The 15,688-nt window shown below is 37.9% G+C and overlaps 1 non-coding gene across 1 annotated transcript; it reads left to right on the top strand.

Moving 5' to 3' along the window:
* The first annotated feature begins 15,235 nt into the window (after window positions 1–15,235).
* On the top strand, window positions 15,236–15,342 carry LOC120074872. Its single transcript, XR_005481150.1, has one exon. It is a non-coding gene; the product is annotated as a small nucleolar RNA R71 (small nucleolar RNA).
* Window positions 15,343–15,688: the final 346 nt, after the last annotated feature.

Raw genomic sequence — 15,688 nt, 5'->3', positions numbered from 1 at the left:
ATTTGTGTTTCCGTTGTGTTTCGTTTCGCTCCTTGATGCGATGATGTGTGGATGCGATGATCATACAAGTTTTCCTAACAAAGCCCAAGTATAAGCCTTCTTAGGTTCCTGGAAAGTCCAGGGTCGAACACAGGGACTACTAAACAAATATGCGATGGACTCTTTGATTCTATTGCGTGGTGATAAAGAAGTAAATGGTGTTTTAATTTAGACTTTCCTATGTGATGGAATTGAACGCGGAGTGATGAAAGCGTAGTGTTAGAACAAGTATGCGATGAAGGGGTTGAGAAAAGATTTAGCTAACATTTTTCAAGCTTGTGTACAAGTCATACGATCATGCTATACACAAATATTAGTACTAAATTTCTCAATGCATAATGCCACATTTTCTATTTCTAGGATGCATGCGATGTGTATGGAAAGCAGAAGATAGAACTTATTTCTAAGTCTCTACTCTTGCTTATGCGATCTAATCTAACCCTCTCAAGCCTAGATTCTATCTTTAGACTACTTTCTCAAGTACTTCCAAATGATGAATGACGCATATATAAGACAAGATGATCGCATAAAATGCATAGCTTAAGTCATGCTAGCTAAGTACTTCTCAACCCATTCAAAAATTAGTTACTCATGCATGGTGTGGAGATACAGAACATAAATTGAAATGAAGTTTCCATTTTTGCAAATAAAGTGTTGAGTATAAAACAACAAATGGATTGAGAAATAACAAGCCAGGTAAGCAATGTCTTGCTTTCCGTGGCCTTTTTACTGCTCTTTATCACTTCAACTTTGTTCTGATTTGCAGAATCCTGCTCTTGCAAGGGTTGGACTTCTCTCCTTTGTATTATTTTCTGACAGTCTCTCGATCTTTCTGAAAAGCGATTTCTGTCGGCTTTGCCTCATCTCTTTGCTCTCTCTCCATCTCTTTTGTCTCTCTGGAAGCATTGGGTATTTATAGATTTCAAGGTGAAGCAACTCTTCTTACTAATATCGCCTATTTTACCATCACTTTCTCCCATTGTTTTACTAATTTGAGCGGTAATAACTTGTATTTCTACCAGTTATCACACCCCCAAATTTAAAACAATGCTTGTCCTCAAGCATAAACTAAATATTTTCTTCAAAACTTCAATCGTTTTCACTCTACCTAGACTTCTCAAGGTGCCTTATTCAAATTACTGAACCAATACTTTCTTAATTTCTATCCTAATCTCTTCCTAAAATATTTATAATCTTTAGGGACCGTGAACTTAATCTTAAAAAAAAAATCTTTACTTGTTTCCATGACATTGCATGATTTATTTCAACTTTATCAAACCGGGGTGTTCAAGTGATTTTGACCCTCGCACAATTTGGATATTCGTTTTGTGATCTTGCGCTGATCCGAGTGCCTAGCCTTCGTTTTGGCTTGCCCCCACGGGTGTCACGCGGACATCCAACTACGAGCAATGCACTCTTTTTCAGTCAAAACTCATGCCCATTTCTTTATTTGGCAGCGGAGTTGCGAACACTTGGTTTCTGCGTTGATCACAATTCCCACTTTCGTTTTGGATTGCCCCCATGGGTGTCATGCGGACATCCAACTACGAGCAATGCACTCTTTTTCAGTCAAAACTCATGCCCATTTCTTTATTTGGCAGCGGAGTTGCGAACACTTGGTTTCTGCGTTGATCACAATTCCCACTTTCGTTTTGGATTGCCCCCATGGGTGTCATGCGGACATCCAACTACGAGCAATGCACTCTTTTTCAGTCAAAACTCATGCCCATTTCTTTATTTGGCAGCGGAGTTGCGAACACTTGGTTTCTGCGTTGATCACAATTCCCACTTTCGTTTTGGATTGCCCCCATGGGTGTCATGCGGACATCCAACTACGAGCAGGATCCGATCTCAATGTTATATAATTTTTTTTTAAATTGAAATGAATTTTTCAAAAATAACAAGGTTGAAAATAACATTACTATCCCTAAATTTAACACGCAGCAATGTCCTCATTGCTGAAAGATGAAATAATTCATGCGATGGACTCAGGAAATTTCGTAAAAATAGTTTTGAAGGAAAGCTAATAGACCACTAAATTTTAGAAATGTTTCGTGAATTGATTGTTCTGAAATTAATCTAACTCTAGTACATGCGGTAAGAAAAGAAGCATAAATTTCATCATTGAAGTCATAATGGGCAATGGGTGAATGTGACAAACAAATAAAGCAATAAAAAATTCAGGATTGAGTCAAATGAAAGAGGATGCAATAGTAGAATTCAATAATATCAAATTGAGATTTGAGAAGTGCAAAAATTGAAATAAGATGAGGCAAGAAATGACACAACCCCCAAATTTAATTTTTCACCTGCATCATTTTGATCGCATCCTTTCCTGTGGTGGGCTGATTCTTTGATTGCGATGGGCTGATTGAACCGATTGTGTGTTTTGAGGTTATCGCATTGCTCCATCACAATCGTTTACTATGATCAGTGTGATGAATATCAAGAAGATGAAAAGTATGAAAGAAAAAGTTGGCAAGAAAAATACTAAAAAAGGATACTAAAAAAGGATACACTTCATCCCTGATGAATGTGTGTCGCTTGTCATCGCAGGGATTAAGTGTTGCTTCTTTATTCTGGCTTCCCTTAGTCAACGGAGGTTTTCTCACATTAGAAATGTTGGGATTTTATGTCCTAAAACTCGTGGTTTGTAAACATTAGAACTTAACTGAGAATTCAATAAAGTTGTTATTGAATATATATTGTTTTTTAGAAATCCAATAAACCTAAGTCCCTTGACTATTATATGAGTACTTGAACTTTATGTGGAGACATACAACTGGATCAGGTTCGAGTAAATAGTCAAAATAATCTATAGTATATGAATAAGATTGGGTACCTTATTCTGGTAATACCATTGGATGCGCCCTACTCTATAGTTGTTACAAAGAGTTGTAAAGTGCCACATACGAAGTGATCCTAATTCGTGCATGTTGAGACATGAGGAGTGGGAGTGTCCTGTGCAAATGAGTTTTGTGCAAGATCGGACCACGAAACTTATCACTCTTACTTTATAACGCTATTTACTGTTTAAGACTGACAATTTCAAAGCGATTACCTAGGTAACTTAATCTTAATCCTGAGCTAACTATGAACTCCTGATTGTTCGGGATTATCCTTTAATCTGCAAACGGTGAGAATAGACCAATTGCCTTTGCTCAATAAGCTTACCATTTTGAGGATAAGACCGAATGAATAGCTGGGAACATAGGGTGCAAGAGGGAATTCACTCTTAACCGATTAGGGTTAGCAGAGAGATTGTTCCCTTCAAGTGCTGATTCTGGATCTTGAACAAGAGGCCTCACCCTTTCATTGGCCTGAGAGGGATTCGATTTGTTGATTGGATCACAAATCAATTGTTCATTAAAGGATTAGTGAAACTTAAGAAACAAGAGGTAATTTTGGGGGTAAAACAGAGATTTGACCTAGCCGTTATTACGAGTAACCTGTGAAGGGTTAACTTACTAATCATGGTTATATCGAGTGGACATAATATATTTTCAGTGAGGGGAGTTCAACTATGGGCTTTAATGGAATCACCCATTAGTTAACGAATGGAGGTTAGATCGGTCTATGGAGTTTAGCCGATTAATCTCGGATCATTGGAGCCCATGATCTGTAGGTCCGCGAGGTCCCCCTACTAGCTCGTAAATGGGTATGCTTTAGGGTAGCTTGAGAAATCAATTTGAAACGTTCAAATTAAGCGGAATAAGAGAGTAAATATTTAAATATGATTTAAATATATAAAGATGATTATTGTGCAAAAATTAATTTAATATTTGATATTAAATTAATTTAAGAAGATAAAAATTTTAAATTAAAATGATTTAAAAGTCATTTTGTATTTTAAAAATGAAATGGAAAAATCGTTTTTGTGGCACATAATGGAAAAAGAGTATTTTCCATTATCATCATCTTTTATGCTCACACACAAACCATGATCTTCTCTACCTTGATTCTCCAAGAATGAGCTGCAAGCCATGCACTCCATCTCTTTGCATGTTCATCTTGATATATAAAGAAGATTGGAGTTGTTGGAGAATGAGATGAAAAAAGAGGAATACTGAATTTTGAAAGAAAAAAATCGTGGTGAGGAAGAAGTTGTCTTCTTCAACTTGCTGCTGTGAGTTTCCCTTGTTTCTTCACATCTACAAGCTATTCTTGAGTCCCACAACTCTGCCTAAAGCTCCAAGAACATTGTAGGGAAGGCTTTGAGGTGGTTCACATTGATATCCAGTGAAGATAGCAATTGAACAGACGATTTTCTTGAAGAGTTCTTAAAATGTATGTTTTGAAAACCCATTTTTATGAACAACATGCTTTAGCTTTTGCCAAAATTAGTGAATTAGAATGCTTATAGTTCCTTGATACTTCCGCTGCGTGTTGTTGAACTCTAACAATTGGTATCAGGCCATCTTTTAAGCTTTCAATTCGGTCTAATTTTGGCAAGGTGGGTGTTTTTTCATGAGATATATGAAACTGTTGTACTGCTATAGTTTTCTTTGTTTTGGCATTTGTAATTGGCTCTTGTTTGATGAGCATTTTTGTGTTAGCAAGAGTCTGTAATTTATTTGGAGTCATTAGAGTTGAAATTAAGATGTAATTGAAGAAACAAGCAAATGAGGTCGAGCTGCTGTTCCAGAGTTTTCAGCTTCTGCTTCAATCTGTTGCTGAGGTCCAGTTGTTAAACGATTGTTTAGTAATATGCGCTAGTCGTTGTGATGTTGAACGCTAAACGATCGTGTACCTGCGGAAGCTAAGTGATGCGTTCATTTACTATACGATAGCATTACGCGATTGTTTAGTTTTAGTAGTGGGAACTAGACAATTCGTTGATTTTGCTAAACGATGGCGCTATACGATTGTTTAGCAACGATGCGAGCTAAACGATGCGATGAAATGCTACGCGATAGCACTGAGTGTTCGTTTGCTCGCGGAGCTAAGCGATTGTGTAGATAAATGCTATACGATGCAATGATGTTCTATACGATGGAGCTATGTGATCGTTTAGCTACGATGGATACTAAACGATGACTTGAATGCGTGGGCAATGGTGTTATACGATCGCTTAGAGCGAGATCGTTTATAGCGAGATTGTTTAGAGCTAGATCGTTTAGTACTATGCGATGGAGCTAAACAATTACACTGCGATGGAACTAAACGATCGTCTAGTCCTATGCGATAGAGCTAAACGATCGTCTAGCTTCCAGCAAACACTATGTAATCGTGTACTTCCTTTCAACCAAAGGCGACGATGCTAGACGATTACCTTTAGGCACTACACGATCGGCCTTAGCAGCATATTAAGGTTGGACTGAGAGCAACTGGTTTGACCGGTTTACTCAAGGTTCAATCCGGTTCAGCCTCAAATGGTTGTGGTTGGTTTGGTTCAGGCTTTGTTGGTCCGGTTCAGACTCGTCCAGCCCAGTTCAAGTTGTTTTGGGTTCGGTTTGGAGCGGTTCGAGCGGTTCAAAGAGGATTATGAAGTTGTTTGTAATAGTTATCTATCTGTTTGCTTGTTTATGTCAAAACGAAAACCATAACAGTTAGTATTTAATTGTTTATACATGAGATGTATGTGATAATTAAATAAATTCATGTATATGCATATAGTATGCCATATAGATTTAAAACCCACCGTAGGAAGCATATTACATGCATTGACAGTATGTTATAATTGTTATGATATATAGTATGCATGTTAGGGTTATGTTTAATATAATAGTTATATTAGATACCTTCGTTGTTTGTCGTGGATGTTAAGCATGTCTAAATTTTGTAAGTTGTTATAAAATTGGTTAGACGTTTAAAATCCATAACAAAGACCAGCTGCATGCTCACTTAGGTTAACCGTTTGTTTTAAGAGTTAAAATAGGTGGTTAAACTTGTAAAACTAGGTTACAAACTTAACCGGTATATAATCCTGTCGAAGGTTGTGGGTATTTAAGTTGACGGTCTATGGAACACCTCCTACCTGGGGATTATAGTCGAATAATTGAGCTTTGGTAACTGGTTTTATGAGCATTTGTGAGTGATATGAGGTAATAAAATGGTTTATCACCTAGACATTGTAGGTTAAATCCAATTATAAGAGATTTGGATAAATTACTTAGACTTAGGTTGTATGAAATTAGCTATCTAACCTAAGTATAAATATACCCGAACATTTAGAACATTTCAGTGGGAGAATAAAAGTCATTAGCTCTCACTCCTCAAGAGTTCACACTGTGAAATCCATGCTCAGTTTCTTGTCGATTTTACCTCGACTGCTCCATACGGAAAGTGTTTGCATGGGTCAATAACAAGGTGAATGGGGGAAGTCGTTCATAGTAAGGGGTGAAGAAAATGTGTCAACATTGTCTTACGGTCTCCTCCATTAGTCTGAACTGTGAGATTCTTATGTTGCGCTTGCTGTCGTTTTTCATGCGGCACTAGTTAGTCATTAACCGCGGCGGTCCCTACGGAGGGTTGTAACATAGGATTCGGAACAACCCAGGCTTCAGTAAAATGAATAGGGTCTTATAGTTTCGTCTTGAGTATTGTCTTCTATTTCGGAGGCATACTCATACCGTTCTATAAGATCCAAAAATGGCGGGTCTACACTTACAAGACTTACTAAATGTTAGTAATGATCTTGACCGAAAATGATAACTAAATGACTATCGGAATATGAGTTATTCTGGAGATAGTATTTGATCAAGAATTGTCTTGCTTTTGTGAAGGAATTCTTGACTGCCCCACGGTAACATTTGTTCTAAATCACTTAAGTATCATTGCAAAAAATAATGATTATGGGTACATTATCACTTTGCTAAAACTTGATTGGATTTAAAAACAATTCACTTATAAAATTTGTTTATAATTTTAGAATAACGAGTTCTATTATACAATTGCTGGCTTTAGAAAAATTGATTGGGGACAATTATGTAAACTGGAAATCAAATTTGAATACAATACTCATGATAGACGATTTGAGATTTGTCTTAACGGAGGAATGTCCTCCCATTCCTAGCTCAAATACCAATCGAACTGGTCGGGAAACGTTTGATAAATGGATCAGTGCTAATGATAAAGTCCGTGCTTATATCCTCGTCAGCCTATCTGACGTTTTGGCAAAAAAAACATGAGGGTATGAACACTGCCAAAGAGATTATGGAATCTCTAAGAGGGATATTTGGACAGCCGTCCTTTACCCTGAGGCATGATGCTATCAAATACATTTACAATAGTCACATGAAATAGGGGATCAATGTTCGTGAACATGTTCTGGACATGATGGTTCACTTTAATGTTGCTAAAGTGAACGATGCTGTGATGGATGAGAGAAGTCAAATTGGCTTTATTCTAGAATCTCTTCCGAAGAGTTTTTTGCAATTTTGTACCAATGCCTTGATGAATAAAATTGAATACAACTTGATAACTCTGCTTAATAAGCTATAGGCTTTTCAGACTATGTTGAGAACTAAAGGTTTGGAACCAGTACCAAAAGTAAATGTTACTTCAACAGAGAAGAGAGGAATGTTCTCCAAGCCTGAAGTTGCCTTGTCTTCGCAAACTAAGAGTATTCCAGCGAAGAAAGACAAAGGGAAAGGGAAAAAGCCTGCTGGTAAGAAGAGCAAGAAACCCCTATAGAGAAAAGGAAATGTTTCCACTGCAACGAGCTGGGGCACTGGAAGAGAAATTGCCCTAAATATCTTGCAGAGAAGAGATCAGAGAAAGGCAAACAGGCTACTTAGATCCTGGAGACCGTTTGCTCAGCTCATCCAGTAGAAGAAGTTGCTGATGAAGATGAAAATTACCTGCTTTTGTTAAGCCTTGTAATGAACCTTTTGTACATATTTTTGTGTTAAATGAAATGTTCATTTTCAAGAAATATGTTTGTTCTATCTCATAACAACTTCTGTTAAGAATCAAATTGTTAATAGCCATCATCAAATATTTAGATATTTAAATAGCTAAGATCGAAGTATAATGAATTCTAGCTCTGACTGTTAACAAGGGTTGTTAAGGTAGGTTAAACCATCTTAATCAAAGAGTTGAGAGTACCTCAATGTAGTGGAAGGAAAATGTGTTTCCTAGCCATTATTGAGAAAAAGATGAAATCCCCATAAGAAACCTATTTGTATACTAATATGTTTACAATGATTCTCTCGGTTAAAGTGTTTAAGAATCATCTAGTAAGACTAGAAATACCAGAGGTTAATAACCTAGGGCAAGTGGGAGAAATATTAGATATGAGATACTAAATGGCAAAAGCCATGGGTATGGGATGCCCTAGTTTATTGTATTTCTCTATAAAACTCAGAAACTCAGTCTTATATATTAGATATATAAGTTACCACTGAAGTTTTAGTCCAAGTGGAAGTTTGTTGGGATTTTATATCCTAAAACTCGTGATTTGTAAACATTAGAACTTATTCTGAAAATTCAATAAAGTTGTTATTGAATATATATATTTTTTTAGAAATCCAATAAACCTAAGTCCCTTGACCATTATATGAGTACTTGAACTTTATGTGGAGACATACAAGTGGATCAGGTTCGAGTAAATAGTCAAAATGATCTATAGTATATGAATAAGATTGGGTACCTTATTCTGGTAACACTATTGGATGCGGCCTACTCTGTAGTTATTACAAAAAGTTGTAAAGTGCTACATACAAAGTGATCCTAGTTTGTGCATGTTGAGACATGAGGAGTGGAGGTGTCCTGTACAAATGAGTTTTGTGCAAGATCGGACCACGAAACTTGTCACTCTTACTTTATAACGCTATTTACTATTTAAGACTGACAATTTCAAAGCGATGACCTAGGTAACTTAACCTTAATCCTGAGCTAACTATGAACTCCTGTTTGTTCGAGATTATCCTTTGATCTGCAAATGGTGAGAGTGGAACATAGGGTGCAAGAAGGAATTCACTCCTAACCGATTAGGGTTAGCAGAGAGGTTGTTCCCTTCAAATGCTGATTTTGGGTCTTGAACAAGAGACCTCACCCTCTCATTGGCCTGAGAGGGATTCGATTTATCGATTGGATCACAAATCAATTGTTCATTAGGTGATCAGTGGAACTTAAAGAATAAGAAGTAATTTCGGGGGTAAAACAGAGATTTGACCCAGCTATTATTACGAGCAACCTGTGAAGGGTTAACTTACTAATCATGGTTATATCGAGTGGACATAATATATCTACAGTGAGGGGAGTTTAGCTATGGGCTTTAGTGGAATCACCCATTAGTTAACGAATGGGGGTTAGATCGGTCTAATGAGTTTAGCCGATTAATCTTGGATTGTTGGAGCCCATGATCTGTAGGTTCGCAAGGTCCCCCTACTAGCTCGTAAATGGGTACGTTTTAGGGTAGCTTGAGAAATCAATTTGAAACGTTCAAATTAAGTAGAACAAGAGAATAAATATAAAGATGATTTAAATATATAAAGTTGATTATTGTGCAAAAATTGATTTAATATTTGATATTAAGTTAAGTTATGAAATTAATTGAAGAAAATCAAAATTTTAAATTAAAATGATTTAAAAATGAAATGGAAAAATCGTTTTTGCATGGCACATAATGGAAAAAGAGTATTTTCCATTATCATCATCTTTTATGCTCACACACAAACCATGATCTTCTCTACCTTGATTCTCTAAGCATGAGCTGCAAGTCATGCACTCCATCTCTTTGCATGTTCGTCTTGATATATAAAAAAGATTGGAGTTGTTGGAGAATGAGATGAAAAAAGAGGAATACAAAATTTTGAAAGAAAAATCGTGGTGAAGAAGAAGTTGTCTTCTTCAACTTGCTACTGTGAGCTTCCTTTGTTTCTCCACATCTACAAGTTGTTCTTGAGTCCCACAACTCTGCCTAAAGCTCCCAGAGCATAGTAGGCAAGGCTTTGAGGTGGTTCACATTGATATCCAGTGAAGACAGCAGCTGAACAGATGATTTTCTTGAAGAGTTCTTAAAAGGTATGTTCTAAAAACCCATTTTTATGAACAACATGCTTTAGTTTTTGTCAAAATTAGTGAATTAGAATGCTTATGGATCCTTGATACTTCTGCTGCATGTTGTTGAACTCTAACATGAAATCCCCTCTATGATACATCTTTACTCTTTGTCTATTTACCTTAAATGTGTTGGTCCCATCTTCTTTTGTCATTTCTACCGCTCCATGCGGGAATACTTCCTTAATTATGAAAGGCCCGGACCAACGTGATTTCAACTTTCCTAGAAAGAAACGTAGCCTAGAATTGAATAGTAATACCTTCTGACCTACCTGGAGATTTTTTTCACAAAGACGCTTATCATGCCATCGCTTCGTACGTTCTTTGTAAATTTTGGAATTCTCATATGCCTGTAATCTCCATTCATCCAACTCTAGTAGCTAAAATTTTCTCTCTTCCCCTGCAGCCTTAAGATCAAAGTTAAGCTTCTTAAATGCCCACAACGCCTTATACTCTAGTTCCAACCGAAGATAACAAGCCTTTCCAAACACCAAAGCATACGGCGACATACCTACGGGTGTGTTATAAGCAGTCCTATATGCCCACAAGGCATCGTCAAGATTCATGGCCCAATCCTTCCGTGATGAATTCACCACCTTTTCTAAAATCGACTTGATTTCTCTATTAGAAACCTCTGCTTGTCCATTTATTTGGGGGTGATATGCAGTGGCGATCTTATGGTGGACATTGTATTTGATTAACAATTTGTTAACAATACGATTCACAAAGTGGGTCTCCTCATCACTTATTATAGCACATGGAATGCCAAAACGAGTGAAGATGTTTCTCTATAAGAAATTAGAGGTTGTTGCTGCATCGTTTACAATGCATGAAACAACTTCAATCCATTTAGAAACATAGTTGACGGCCAACAGAATGTATTTATGACCATTTGACGATGGAAATGGTCCATGAAATCTATACCCCAGACGTCGAATAGTTCTACCTCTAATATGATGTTCATTGGCATCACATTTTTTTCTAAAATGCTTTCAGTGCGTTGGCACTTATCGCATTTCGTGGAATATTCACATGTGTCCTTAAACAAAGTGGGCCAGTAATACCCACATTAAAAACTTTTACCATTGTGCACTATCCACCGAAATGCCCTCCATAGGTGATTCATGACATTGAAGAAGTATGCGCTGGCTCATCCCAATATCAAAATTTGCATCATGAATGAGCCGCTTCTTTTGATGGGATGTGTAGTTTTCAAAAAATTGTTTGCAGACCAAGAAGTTTACAATATTTGCATACCAGGGTAGTTCTTCAATCTTAAAAAATACTCATCAGGAAATGATGTGTTCACCTCCGACTGGATGTGATCCACTTAAGGATTCTCTAACCTTGATAAATGGTCAGCAACTCGGTTCTCTGTTCCTTTTCGGTCGATTATCTCCATATTAAATTCTTGGAGTAAGAGAACCCATCAGATTAATCTAGGCTTCGCATCTTTTTTGGTCATTAAATATCTTATCACCGAGTGGTCAGTGTGGACCATGACTTTTGATCCCAACAAGTAAGGTCTAGATTTTTCAATCACAAAAATTACCGCTAAAAGTTCCTTCTCGGTGGTGGTGTAATTCGTCTGCGTGGAGTTCAATGTTCTACTAGCATATGCGATGCGGTGTAACATTGTCTTTACTTTTTGTGTCAAGACTGCTGATACTTAATTTTATGAAGTGAAATTATGGATGATATGCGATAGTGAACACAGCATTACCGCAAGGCTTTGTGGTGATTGTGTTCGCAAACATTTGCCCAAGAAGGATTGCCACAACTTGGTCGCCGCAACATGGTGGGCGCATCTGAGTAAAAGGCTAATTTATCGCGATGAGACAGAAAGCTGATGACAGTCGAATCTGAATTAAGTTGATAGCCGATAACGATCACAAGTAAATTCAGCTTTTCAGTGACAAATATTCGGCGCATCAGTCAAAAATTAAAGTCGTCCCATCTGTACAATCATGAAATTGAAGCCGCCTTTCACCCTTAATGTTCTATAAATACCAAGGACATCCTTCAGAAAAGGGGTTGATCAGTTAAACAGTTCAGCAGTTCGAAATTTCATACGTTCAGTTCACACATGCTTGTTCATAGTTTCCTTTCATTTTAAGACGGACACGAGAGAAGAGGTTGTGCCGACAGATCGTTCTGGTAACTTGGAAAAGTGCCAGAAGCTTCAAGGATAGAGAGAGGGCCGACGCCTATGGAAGCAGAAACATCTTTGAAACTGAATAGAGATTTACAGTTAAAAGTCTCGGTCAACAAGGAATTGCTCCCAGGCTCTCTACCTTTAACTTCTATTGTTAATTTTTACTCCACTCATTTATCGAAATGGAATCAACTTCTCTATATTTGTTCACTCTCTATTATTTACACATGAGTAGCTAAATCAGTTGAATGGGTTAAGAAGCATTTAGCTAGCACAACTAGGGAATCTTCATTCTATGCGATTATCTTGTATAATATATGCTTCATTTGTTCATTAGAGATACTCAGGAGGGTAGTCTAAGGACAGGATCTAGGCTTGGGAAGGTCAGGTTAGAATCTAGGCTCGGGAGAGTCAGACTAGAACACATAATCAAGAGATGGGAGCTTAGAAATAAACACTATTTGTTATCAACGCATAGCATGCATCCTAGAGATAGAATATGATTATATGCGGTCACCTTGCCTTTATGAATTTTGCATCATCGCATAGGAAAAGAGTAGAGACTTAGGGATAAGCTCTATGGAAACTTTTGCATTCAACACATGCGTCCTAGACTTAGGAGCATCGCATTTGCATTGGAAAATGACTTGTTGTGCATGGTTGTAGCATGATCGCATAGTCTTACGCATTCCCAAGTAACGCTAGCTAAAGATCTTCTCAACCTGTTCATCTGCATACTTAGTGCATCTATCACACAACTAACTTTTCTCAAATCCACCGCATTTGTTTATTTTTCATTAACGCAATCAACAACAAACCCAAAATTAATTGAGTTACCAGTTACTACAAAGTTTTCATAAAAATTATCATCGCAATCTGTTTTCCCAAGTCCCTGAGTTCGACCCTGGACTTACCAGGAAACTCAGTGGAATTTACACTTGGATTTCGCTGAGGAAACTTGAGTGCACAACGCAATTTCATCATCGCATATCATTCATAATTCACTTCATAAAATTAAGCATCATTTTTCATCATTGAAATCATAAATGGCAAAGAGACAGCGTGCAGTAACTTACTAAATTTATCCATGTCAAATGATTGTGATAATCAAAGAGGACGCGGTGATAAGACTTTTAAAACTAAAATGCGATGCGATAGTACAAAATTTGAAAAAAAAGGATAAGGAAGAATACACCCCCAAATTTGCGTTGTCGCCCACATTGTGTATTGACGCATCCATCTTTGCAGCGATCTCTCTTCTTTGGGTTGCGGTGACAGATTAAGATAAGTGGCTTCTTCGCGTAACATCTCCGCAATCCAGTGCCTCGATTGTTGCAAGAAAAAAAGAGAGAGGGTCAAATTATTTTAAACAAAACAAAAAAAAAATATTTTTTAGAATAAGAAGAGTAAAAATAGATAAATACTGAAAAAGATTTAGTGAATTGAAAAATATGAGTAGTAGAGAAGAATTGAAGATTCCATGATTCCCAAAACTTGTGTCCCTAATTGAGTTGAGTCATATAATAACTCAGGGACCACTTATTCCAAGCTGATTTGTTCATGTCCATGGTGGCTTTTCTCTCTTTTCTTTGTCCTCTGGGATCTTTACTGCCTTAATCCGGAGTTTTTTCCCATGAATGTTCATTACAATTTCCCCCTTGCGCACATCAATTTGAGCGCGACCGGTCGAAAGGAATGGTCTTCTCAATATAATGGGTGCATCTTCGTCCATTTTATAATCCAAAATGAGGAAGTCTGCCAGCAGGATGAATTTATCGATTGAGATTGCGGCATTTTTCAACTCTCCTTTAGGGTGTATTCGAGAACTGTTCACGAGCAGGAGAGTTTCCTTTGTGGGCGTAAATGTGTCAGCATTCAATTGTTTAAAGATTGATAGCGGCATTATGTTTATACTTGCCACAAGATCACATAGTGCTAGACCACTCTCCGATAGAGCATGGTATCGGGAAGATTCTTGGGTTGCCCATTTTAGGTGGGATCATTGCATTCTGCGCTGCAGCCACTATTGCGATCTTTTCTTCCTCATTTTGTTCCTCTTTCAATCTTTACGGAGTTGCTGGTGATTGGACTTCTTCTATTTCAAGATCTAGAGGTTTAAGGGTGGACGCAACTTCAAGGTCTATTTTCTCGGGCTTCTCCAAACTATAGGTCAACGGGTCTTTGGTTGTCACCGCATTCAAGTTGGTCGCAATGGGCTTCTCCCTTACTTCCACAGTCATGTTGTCGCTTAGCAAAGAGACTGCTAAGCATTGTTCTTTCCCGTTACCCCCAACATTGCAAGGGAGCTCAGTTGAGCTCAGCAACACTTCTTGTAGTCTGTTTTTCAACTCACCCGCAATTTATCCCATTTGAACTTTGAAATTTCTAATGGATGTAGCTTGATTCTGAAGCATTGATTCATTTTTCTCAATGTAATGCTTCAACAGGCTCTCTAAGGACGAAGATTGCGGTGTTTGTGAGCTGCTAGCTTGACTATGTGCTGAACCGTTGTTTTGCGGGAAAAATCCGGGTGGTCCTCCTTTTTGTGCCACAGGTTGAAAACTTTGTTGTTGATTTTTCCACGCAAAATTTGGGTGGTTTCGCCACCCGGGGTTATATGTATCGGAATAGGGATTATTTCTCATGAAGCATACCGACTGTGGGTTTGTTGGGCATTATTCCATTGGGTGAGCATCTCCACAAATGAAACAACTTGCGGTCATTTGAGTAATTGCGCTGACTTGCCCTTTCTTCGCTCTCGTATTATTAATTGCGATGCCTTGTATCAAACTCATCATCGCAGTCATTTGATTTTGTAGGGATACGATGGCCCCGTTGTTTGCGTCATTATCTTTAATTCTTAATCTTTGATCGCTTTCCCGCCAATCCTCGTGATTTTTGGAAATGCGATCAAGTATACTCTTTGCTTCCTCATATGTTTTGTCGAGCAGACCACCAGCGGCTGCCGCATTGGCAGCGGTCTGTGAAGAGGGATTCAATCCTTGGTAAAAGATCTCTATTTGCAGGCAGTCTGGTAAGTGATTATGTGGACAGTCTCTTACCAGCCGCTTGAACCTCGCCCAGGCATCGCTGAACGATTCGTCATCTTCCTGTTCAAAATTTGTTATTAATTTCCTTCTCCTAGCATTCTTGGTTGGTGGGAAATACCTCTTCATAAACTTTTCCACCACTTGTTTCCACGACGTTATCTCCCCCAGTTCGAGAGAATATGCCCATTTTCTTGCTTGATCACATAAGAAAAATGGGAACAGAGTGAGTCGAACTTCCTCAGTTGAGATATTCGAAAACACAAAAGTGTTTCAGATTTCTATGAAGATCCGTAGGTGGACGTGCGGGTCTTCGCCACGCCTTCCTCCAAACTGCCCAGAAGCCTGGATCATCTGCAACATTACCGGCTTTATTTCAAACCTCGATCCATCTAACGTTGACCTCATGATTCCTGGAGAGAAATCATAGATGTTAGGCGAT

The sequence above is a fragment of the Benincasa hispida genome, chromosome 3 (genome assembly GCF_009727055.1).
Source record: "Benincasa hispida cultivar B227 chromosome 3, ASM972705v1, whole genome shotgun sequence".
Classification (NCBI taxonomy): domain Eukaryota; kingdom Viridiplantae; phylum Streptophyta; class Magnoliopsida; order Cucurbitales; family Cucurbitaceae; genus Benincasa; species Benincasa hispida.
Note: the sequence above shows the minus strand (reverse complement) of the source record. Positions and strands in the feature narration are given on the sequence as shown.